We start from the raw sequence: 10,622 nt of genomic DNA, 5'->3' as shown, positions 1-10,622 counted from the left end.
TACAGGTGTTACCTGCAATTCCCAAACAAATCACTTTTATTCAATTACCTTTGTCTCTGAGTCTGATTCCTGGAGAATCCAAGCTAAGATTGCATGATTATTCTTGAGTCAGTTGATAAAGACTCCTGAATGAGACAGAATCTTTCCCAAAGTGTTTTCACTATTTTGTCTTATAATAATCTGTGTAATGAACCTTTGGTTCTTAAATCATAGCATAATGAGGACTTACTAGCCAAATGAGATATAGAGAGGATAATTATAGATCAGATATGGTGTAATATACTTAAATAATTTCCTCTTGAGAATATCAATCTTCTAAATGTAAGAGATGTGGAAAGTCATCATTTTACTACAGTGTAGGAATATTGGGATCAAGGGTCACTTACACAAATTGGCAAATTAAGGAAATTAGAAAAAACTAATACTGATCACTAATTTTCTCTGAATAATCCAAATAAATACACAAATGCTTGTCAAGATTTCTTGGGAAAAGTTGTTTGAAAAATGTAAGGATAAAGATTTCTGGAACAAACTGAATACAATTAAAAAGAAAGTATAAATGGAACAATATGTTATCAGCTTCAAAAATAGATGAATGACAAAAATCAACAATAGAAATTAAACTGTCATTTTTGAGCACTTGCTTAAATATAGACAGTCTGCTAAGTATTTTTATGTACATTATTTCATTAATCCTCACAATAACTCTTACAAGTGTTCTTTTTTCTTTTTTTCTTTATTGATTAAGGTATTGCATATGTGTCCTTATCGCCCCATTGTCCCCCCACACCCACTCATGCCCTCACCCCCCTGTTGTCTGTGTCCACTGGTTAGGCTTATATGCATGCATGCAAGTCCTTTGGTTGATTTTATCCCCATATTACACATGAGGAAACCAAGGTACAGAAAGGCTAAGTAACTTTTCCAGGGTCATACAGCAAGTAAATGGTATGGATAGGATTTGAAACCATGTTTTTTATCTCCAAAGTGTATGCATTTTCTAATTTACCTCTCTGCTTCTCTTTCATATACATTTTAGTGCTGTATTTTGTATTTTTCTTCATGTGTGTTTATAACTTTTAATAAAGATCAATTGTAAAATGTATAACTAAATGTAATATAATGTTTAAACTTTATATTAATTTATAATAAATACATGTAAATAAGGTCAGCCATGAGGAAAAAAAACCTTATTAAGATCATGTGTCTGATCTGGGATTCATAAATTATAGTTGTCATATTTATAAGGAGTTGATAGCATATCATATGTCTAATCAGATCTGTAGATTTCATACACTTGCCTTTCCGACAGAATCAAATCGGCATGGTTTAGACTCTTGATATGACTTTTGAGTTCCAAATGATCACATTCCTGATTCAGAAACTAGCAGAGTGCCTTGCACACAGTGGGTACTCAATAAATGACTTTAATTGTCCCAAGTTTCCTTTATACTGGTTTTCCAGCTCAAAGGCCTCACTGAAGCTTGAAACTGTCATCACCCAATCACAGGGATCTGAGGTAATTGTTTTTTCCCCTCTGAAGTCAATGATGAGAAGCTCTTTTCTTGAACCCCCGGCCCCCAGCCCTGGACAATATTCAAGGTGTTCTCCTGGGTCTTGAAGCTTGATTCCAATGTCCTCGGGTTTCTATCTCCTCCTATCCCTGGCACTGACAACAGATCCTACCTATTCCTCAGAAGTGCTCCCTGCCTTCCTGTCTCTGCCTTTGTTCGCAGTATTCCCTTGGTCTGGGATACCCCCTCCCCCATGTCTTGGCTTCTGCCTGGCTGTTGTCTCAGATTCCTGAACCTTGCCTGAACCAGGTGCAGATGTAATTCCAGCCTCAGGCTCCAGTCCCTGCTCTCCAGACCAGCTGGGAGTACTTATTTCAGCCTACTAGGGTCTCCAACCTTGACCTGGCCCCTCAGATCTGGTGGATGCCAAGTGTGAGCCTGTTAAGGAGGCAAAGAGCCCTGAGAGGTCACCACCAGTATGTCTATGTCAACTGGAGGCCTGGTTTCTAGCATGTGCTAGCAAATATATAACCTATTTACACATTCTGCCTTTTGTTTGAGTATTTTCAACACAGCAGGTTCCCCCAAATGATTTCAGACAGCATAGAAAGAACCCTGACATCATCAGTCCATGGCAAGTCAGGCTTGTAAATAGGATTCTGGTGTTTTTTTTTGTAAGGCTTAACTGCTTGTAGAGACAAGCAGCCCCACAGCACACTGAGGCAGAGTCACATGGCCCATACAGGAGGAGGTAAGATGAGTATTGACATGGTTTGTGCACCTCTAGATAATATGATTCTATTTGAAAGGGAGACTAGTCTCTTGGTGAGAGTCCTGTTGACTCCATCAAGGAGACCATTGATGTGGTGTATTGAAATGAGGGTCCCACTGGCTATTTAGAAAATGCAGTCAGTTGGCCTGAACTATCCCAGCCCTTAGCATATGCACTTTCTTCTTTTATTGTCTTCAGAAAATTGTGTGCTTTATATATACTTCTGGAATATAAAAGAGCAAAGTGCTTCTCTGTTTGCCTGAAGTATATTTTCACCCCTGGTTAATGAAAGATAAGTCTAAGACCTCCTTCTTGCTACACTTGCACCTGCAGCTAGAAATGAAAGCTCCAGGTGGTTGGAACCCCAACTGTCCCTGCTAATGGGCCAGCCTAACCCAGCATAGGGGCTCTTTCCCACTATTATGGCCCTGCAGAAGCACATGTCTTTACTTGCCTGGATGCTTCTTGTTTTGCAATTGCCTAACCCTGACCATCATCATCTCCCCTCCTCACCAACTATTCAACCCCCTGCAGTTCTCATCATAGTCCACACTTCTACCAATGATACTTTAAATTACAATAGTACATATATAATGATTATTTTCATTCCTATACAAATATTTCTGCAAGTAAAAAGAGGATTGCCTATTGATTTTGTTTCCAACATGTTGCCATTTTTTTTTCAATAGAGTCAAATCCCATTTGTTAATGCTGCATTACTCTATTGATTGAAAATACCCAGGGAGGGGGGAGGCATATTTCCTAAAGCATCTCTTCATATAGTAATGAGCAACCCAAACAAGATTACTTTATTTGGCAAGGGTGTCAGTTCTTCTCAGACATCAGTGCCTCTGAGACAAGCCCGTCCATTTTAAGTTACTGTTCTTAAGAAAGTTAAGATCCCTTTGAATAATCTGAGATGTGTGAAATAAGGTTAGTCACAGGATTTCCTGCCACCAGAGCTCACAAACAAACTTTCCTCACTTCCTCTTTTTTTTTTAAGTTCAAATTAGGCTCACTGATCTAGTTGCTTTTGTTTTAGTGGTTACAGTCTCCACCCTGTTACCAATGGTTAAAAGGGTTAACAGAAGTTCTCTCGATCTCTCTCTCTCTCAATCTCTCTCTCAATCTCTCTCTCTCTCTCTCTCTCTCTCTCTCTCTCTCTCTCTCTCTCTCACACACACACACACACACACACACACACACACACACCAGGTGTTATATTAAAATAATAAACATTCTTTCCATCAGAAACTTAGACTTAGGAAAACTTAGTTTCCTCCAGTTTTGGCTTCCTCCTCTGTCTTCCTTGTACACTTTATTATCTGTATTCCAATCCACAGAATTTACCATACTATCCCTTCTCTGGCTATCATCCTCTTCCCATCTCCCCAGGTGCTTAGGTTGTCAACCCCCATAGAGCTCCAGGCTGTAAAATTTTCTTAGTCTCTCTCTCTCTCTCTCTCTCTCTCTCTCTCTCTCTCTCTCTCTCTCTCCTGCAGCCTCTTCCCAACTATACCTCCCCACATGACCTGTGACCTTCTTGAAGGAAAGGATTATACATATGTGCACCCCCTAGCATTATGCCAGACCCTCGATGTTTGTTGAACAAATGGTGACAAAACAAATGAATCAGATAAAGTCATTCCTCCCAGGTAAGGGGTGGGGCGGGTATATGAGGGTAAAGGGAGAAATAAGTGGGGATACAAGGAGACTTGGGGTAGTGAACGCACAATACAATACAGCTAATATATTATAGAAGTGTAAACTCCAATAAACTCAATAAATAAAATAAAATATCTAGATGATAACTACTGGTGAAATTGAAACAGTAATAACAAAAAACTTCCAGCCCTAACTGGTTTGGCTCAGTGGATAGAGCGTCGGCCTGCGGACTGGAGGGTCCCAGGTTTGATTCCAGTCAAGGACATGTACCTTGGTTGCAGGCATGTCCCCAGTAGGGGGTGTACAGGAGGCAGCTGATCAATGTTTTTCTCTCATTGATGTTTCTAACTCTCTATCCCTCTCCCTTCTTCTCTGTAAAAAATCAATAAAATATATTTAAAAACAAACAAACAAAAACTTCCAGCAAACAAAAGCCCTGGACCGAATGGCTTCACAGGGGAGTTTTACCATATATTCAAAGAACTAAAACCTATCCTTCTAAGACTATTCCAAAAAATTCAAGAGGATGGAACACTTCCAAGCTCATTCTATGAAGCCAGCATCACCCTAATACCAAAACCAGATAAAGCCACTACAAAGAAAGAGAATTACAGGACAATATCCCTGATGAACATAGATGCTAAAATTCTCTACAAAATTCGAGCAAATCATATCCAGAAATACATTAGAAAGATCCAGTATTACATGATCAAGTGGGATTTATTCCAGGGATGCAAGGCTGGTACAATATCCACAAATTAATAAAGGTGATACATACATAAACAAATTGAGAGACAAAAATAACATAATCATACCAATTGATGCAGAAAAGGCATTTGACAAAATCCAACACCTTTCCTGATAAAAACTCTCAGCAAAGTGGAAATAGAGGGATCATACCTCAACATAGTAAAAGTCTTGTATGACAAACCGACAGCCAACATCATACTTAATGGGCAAAAACTAACACCATTTTCTCTAAGAACAGGAACATGAAAGGGATGCCCACTCTCATCACTCCTGTTTGACATAGTATTGAAAGTGCTAGCCATAGTGATCAGACAAGAAGAAGAAATAAAGGGCATCCAAATTGGAAAAGAGTAAAATTGTCATTATTTGCAGATGACATGATATTGTACATAGAAAACCCCAAAGACTCCATCAAAAAATTGCTAGACTTAATAAATCAATTCAGCAAGGTAGCAGGATACAAAATTAACACCCAGAAGTCTATGGCTTTTTTATACACCAACTAGAGGCCTGGTGCACAAAAATTTGTGCACTCAGGGGGGGTGGGTCACTCAGCCCGGCCTGTGCCCTCTCACAGTCTGGGACCCCTTGGGAGATAACGACCTGCTGGCTTAGGCCTGCTCCCGGGTGGCAGAGGGCAGGCCCAATCCCTAGGTGCAGCCCCTGGTTGGGCTCAGAGCAGGGCCAATTGGGGAGTTGGGGCACCGCCCCCTGTCACACTCAAGGCAGAGTCGATGGGGAGGTTGTGGCGCCACCCCCTGTCACACACAGAGCAGGGCCCATCAGGGGGTTGGGGAGCTCCCCCCTGTCACTCACAGAGTAGGGCCGATAGGGGAGTTGGCACACCACCCCCTGTCACACACAGAGCAGGGCGGATCAGGGGGTTGGGGCGCTGCCCTCTATCACCCACAGAGCAGGGCCGATCAGGGGGTTGGGGCGCCGCCACTGTCACACTCAGGGTAGGGCCGATGGGGAGGTTATGGCTCTACCCCATCACACACAGAGCAGGGCCCATGGCGGGGGGGGGGGGGGTTGGGGCGCCGCCCTCTATCACCCACAGAGCAGGGCAGATCAGGGGGTTGGGGCGCCTTCCCCTGTCACGAACAGAGCAGGGCTGATAGGGAGGTTGTGGCCCCACCCCCTGTCACACACAGAGCCACAGGGCGATCATGGGGTTTGGGCGCTGCCCCCCCGTCACACTGATCCCGGTGCCAGGAGGCCTCTCAGCTCCGCTGATCCTGGTGCTGGGAGGCATATTACCCTTTTACTATATAGGATAGAGGCCTGGTGCACAGGTGGGGGCCGGCTGGTTTTCCCTGAAGGGTGTCCTGGATCAGGGTGGGGGTCCCCACTGGGGTGCCTGGCCAGCCTGGATCAGGGGATGATGGCTGTTTGCAGCTGGACACACACCCTTCAGGGTAGGGGTCCCCACTGAGGTGCCTGGCCAGTCTGGGTGAGGGGCTGAGGGCTGTTTTCAGGCTGGGACTGAAGCTCCCAACTGCTCCTTTTTTTCTTTTTTTTTTCTTTTATTTTATTCTAAGCCAGCTTTAGCTCTGAGGCTCCAGCTCTTAGGCCTCCACTCCTGAAAGCAGGTATCTGGTTTGTTTCGGTTCTCGAAACTCTGTATCAACTCCAGCTCTGAGATCCCAGCCGGCTGAAAGCTGGTTTCTGGAGTTTTGTTTAGTGTCTGTATTTGTTATAATGTTTGAAACTGCAGGCTCAGAGGCCTGCATCGGCAGGCAGGGAACGTTGGTTTCCTCCGTCACTGAAGCAAGCAAGCCTCATGTTAGTTTCAAGCTGCCTGGCTGCCGGCCACCATCTTGGCTGGCAGTTAATTTGCATATCTCGCTGATTAGCCAATGGGAAGGGTAGCGGATGTATGCTAATTGCCATGTTTCTCTTTTATTAGTGTAGATAATGAACTCAAAGAAACAAAAACTTAAAAAAAAATCCCATTTACCACTGCAACAAAAAAAAATTAAGATACCTAGATATAGCCCTAACCTGTTTGGCTCAGTGGATAGAGCATTGGCCTGCGGACTGAAGGGTCCTGGGTTCGATTCCGGTCAAGGGAATGTACCTTGGTTGCGGGCACATCCCCAGTGGGAAGCGTGCAGGAGGGAGCTGATTGATGTTTCTCTCTCATCAATGTTTCTAACTCTCTATCCCTCTCCCTTCCTCTCTATAAAAAAATCAATAAAATATATATTTTTTAAAAAAGATACCTAGATATAAACTTAACCAAGGAGGTAAAGGACCTGTACTCAGAAAATTACAGGTTGCTGAAAAAAGAGACAGAGGAAGACATAAACAAAAGGAAGAATATATTGTGTTCATGGATTAATAGTTTTCCCCACTTTGAATTATCGTAGATTCCTAAGATGCTATGTATGATGGGGCTGGATATTTCTTTATTTCTTTTCAGTTATCATTTAGGGTATGGGTGAATTACATTTTATTTACATTTAAAAGTATTTCCCTGCCCCTGTGCTCTAGTCTGTGGGTGGTACACACTGGACTTAGTGTAGGCTCCATGGAGGGAGGGAGGTGGTGAAAAACCTCTTCCCATGGAAAGGCAAAACCCTAATTGCTCCAGGTCTTGCTTCTGAAAAGACAGTCATCTCCTGGGTGTTCTGTGCTTTCTATCCCAACATTGTTTGCTGCTTCTCAGTGTAAGGGATACTCTCCAATTCCCTGGAGCCTCCTGGGATGAGTTGAGACTCCTTGGGATATGGTTTATGGCAGACAGGATGTGAGGAAAGCCTGCCCCCTCTGCCTTGGACGCCCAGGTTGGCACTGAGTGCCAGAAGGTGAGGGCCAAGCTCTGTGGTGCCAGGGCCAGTGATGCCACCATGAGTGAGGCAGGATAGGGGAGGTGACAGCAAACTGTCTCCCATGAATCCAGCAGTGAGTCGGGTGGAGGGACTTATTCCAGTGTAGCGAGGAGTTGCAGATCTAATGGTGACTACTGCTTTGGCATCAGGATGGGACTGTGTCAAAGCCACGCGGACTGAGCGGCACCAACATGCTTCGGCTGGAGAGGGTGGGGCCATCATTCGCTCATGGAAGATAGAACCCCCTTTGGGAGGCTCAGCCAGGGGCTCAGCTTTTCTTGAGCAGTGTTCCCTGTGCAACCTCCAAGGCACTCATATAGCATATTTCTGTGTCCACTCTCTCGCCAGTTTGTTGTACTTCTCTCAGTTGGCCTTGTAGGTGTGAACTATCTCTGGCACCAGAGGGTCGTCAGGGTTGGGCTCACAGAGCAGGGAGCAGATGGATAAGAGCACTTCAGACACTGTCAGTGATGGAGACCAGTGGGACTGTAGGACATCGAGACAAATGCTGCGGTTGCTGTGGATATTGGGGTGGTAGATTTTGGTCGTGAAAGCAACCTTTGAGGATTTGAACGGATAATCTGTGGGAAAGTGGATGTTCAGGAAGAAAATGCCTCCTTGATAAGGACTGTCATTTGGACCGGTGATGGTGGCCTGCCGGCAGAACCAATCATCTCCCACAGGTCTTGCAGACCACTGGGCAGGAGGATCCCTCCGCAGGTCACTCAGTTCCTTCTTGATCCGCTTCAGAGCATTCCCTTCCCGCTGCTGGGGACTGGGCTGCTGCCGGTCCAGGGTGGCCAGAGGCTGCCAGCTGCTGGCTCCACCCAGCACAGCACCTCTCGCTGGAGATTTCTTTATTCAGAGTTATACTAGTAGATTCCCCATTTTCCCCAGACTGTCCAGAATTTCAAGTAGCATTCTTCTTCCATCTTGTCCACTGATGACCAGGACAACATGTAATTTAGATTTATAACAAAATCTCCCACTAATACAAAAAAAGTCCAATCTAAGTACTATATACCAATTAAGTTTTTCCCAGGTACAGTTCATGTCACTCATTTTACACAGATGTAAGTCATGGATAGATTCCATTCAGGATCCCTTTATTGGCATTCCTTTTTAACCCACGGGCCTTTTATCAAAAGTGATAGGATTCTGGTTGGTTCACTTTATTTGCACCCCCAGTCTAGGGTGGAGCTATTATCTTTGTTTCTCATCCTGGTTTCTAGAGAAGTCAGGTTGTGTTGTTTGAACCCTAAATAAAATCCATTTGCTTCTGATAGAACCCATTTCTGTGTATGCAGTCAGCACCTTCATCGCCACCACAATTGGTACATTCTGACTACTCTGCTCTATGAATTTTGATTTTTTGTTTTTACCTCCTTTCCCCATCCCACAACACAGGCCTTGCTCTCTTCATGAACTTTTCTATGTACTTTTCTGTTTTAGAAGGTACTGCCTGGCATTACCCACTACCAAGCATCTAGGATCCTCTGCCTTGAATCTTCATTTTATTCCCTTCTTAACTCTTCAGCCAATCTTTCCCCAGCCTATATATTCTTCTATCATTGCTTGCTCTGTCATTTTTCTTTAAGTGCCTCAATTAATTATTCATAACTACCAGCTGAGGGTCAACTTTACCTCCTTCCCCCATCCCTGATATAGTTAAGGGACCTCTATGTGACCTAACTAAACAACTTAGTTTAAAGCAAGGACCATGGTGTATGCTTCTGAATGCCCCACACAGAAATAAGAACAGGACTTTACACATAGCCAATACTCAATAAAGATTTGTTGATTTGATATTCTTGAATAATATCTCCCATTTAGTGTTCTACAATAGATATCAGTGATGTAAAGACAATTCCAATTTATTTCAAGTTTACTAGAAAAATACTTTAAAAAATGAATGCAATTATTTCTAATTCACTGTAGGGGTGGTTGGGGGGCATTCAGAATCATTTTTGGGGAAAGACATGTAGCTTCTCAGTTAGCTTACTGATAGTGGAGGGAAACATTTCTGTAGATTGTGCTGTATTATTACAGAGGGCGCATGCTAGAAACAAGAAAACCACTGGTATCACATTCTGTTTGAGTGTAAGGGGAGACTTGGTAGTGCTGGCCTGGGAAAGGCAACCAAATGGGTAGCACCAAATATCCATAGTGATTTATCCAAATTTTGACTGGTTAAATAAAAAGCAAGTGTGTTTTCTTCTCAATAAAAATAATTGATATGTATTCCCTTAAAGAATGTATTCCAAACCTGTAACATCCCAGCCAGGTAGAATTCTGCCTCCTAATACTCATAGGAATTTAGATTCAGTTTCTAAGTACTTTCCTTGAGTCAATCTCCTGGGGGGATGGTATTTCTCCCTAAATACCAAACACCTTCACTTTTATTTATTTTTTTAAATTGTTTTATTGCTTAAAGTATTACAAAGAGTATTACATATGTCTCCTTTTTTCCCACCCTTGACAATCCCCTGGCCTCCCCTACCCCCCAGTGTCTTATGTCCATTGGTTATGCTTATATGCATACATACAAGTCCTTCAGTTGATCTCTCACCCTCCCCTCCTGCCCCCCAACCCTCCCCGGCCTTCCTGCTGTAGTTTGACAGTCTGTTCGAGTCAGCTCTGCCTCTGTATCTATTTCTGTAAATCAGTTTATAATGGTCTTTATTATCCATAAATGAGTGAGATCATGTGGTATTTTTCCTTCATTGACTGGCTTATTTCACTTAGCATAATGCTCTCCAGTTCCATCCATGCTGTTGCAAATGGTAAGAATTCCTTCTTTTTTTACATCAGCATAGTATTCCATCGTGTAGATGTACCACAGTTTTCTAATCCATTCATCTACTGAAGGGCACTTAGGCTGTTTCCAGATCTTAGCAATGGTGCATTGTGCTGATATGAACATAGGGGTGCATATATCCTTTCTGATTGGCAAACACCTTCACTTTTTAAAAGGACTTGGGTTTATTAAGTATGATTTACAATGAGTACTGTGTCAGCTGCTGGATGGCAAATATTCAGTTGCTGCTGGCCCTTCATAAATAATCATCATTTCTAAAGGAAAGAGGT

At 43.1% G+C, this 10,622-nt stretch overlaps 1 pseudogene; it reads right to left on the bottom strand.

Moving 5' to 3' along the window:
- Positions 1-7,743: 7,743 nt before the first annotated feature.
- LOC132224545 (ubiquitin-conjugating enzyme E2 D4-like) lies at positions 7,744-9,192 on the bottom strand (annotated as a pseudogene).
- Between the last annotated feature and the right edge of the window lie 1,430 nt (positions 9,193-10,622).

Source organism: Myotis daubentonii, chromosome X, assembly GCF_963259705.1.
Source record: "Myotis daubentonii chromosome X, mMyoDau2.1, whole genome shotgun sequence".
NCBI classification, from domain to species: Eukaryota; Metazoa; Chordata; class Mammalia; order Chiroptera; family Vespertilionidae; genus Myotis; species Myotis daubentonii.
This window is presented reverse-complemented; position numbering and strand designations above follow the sequence as displayed.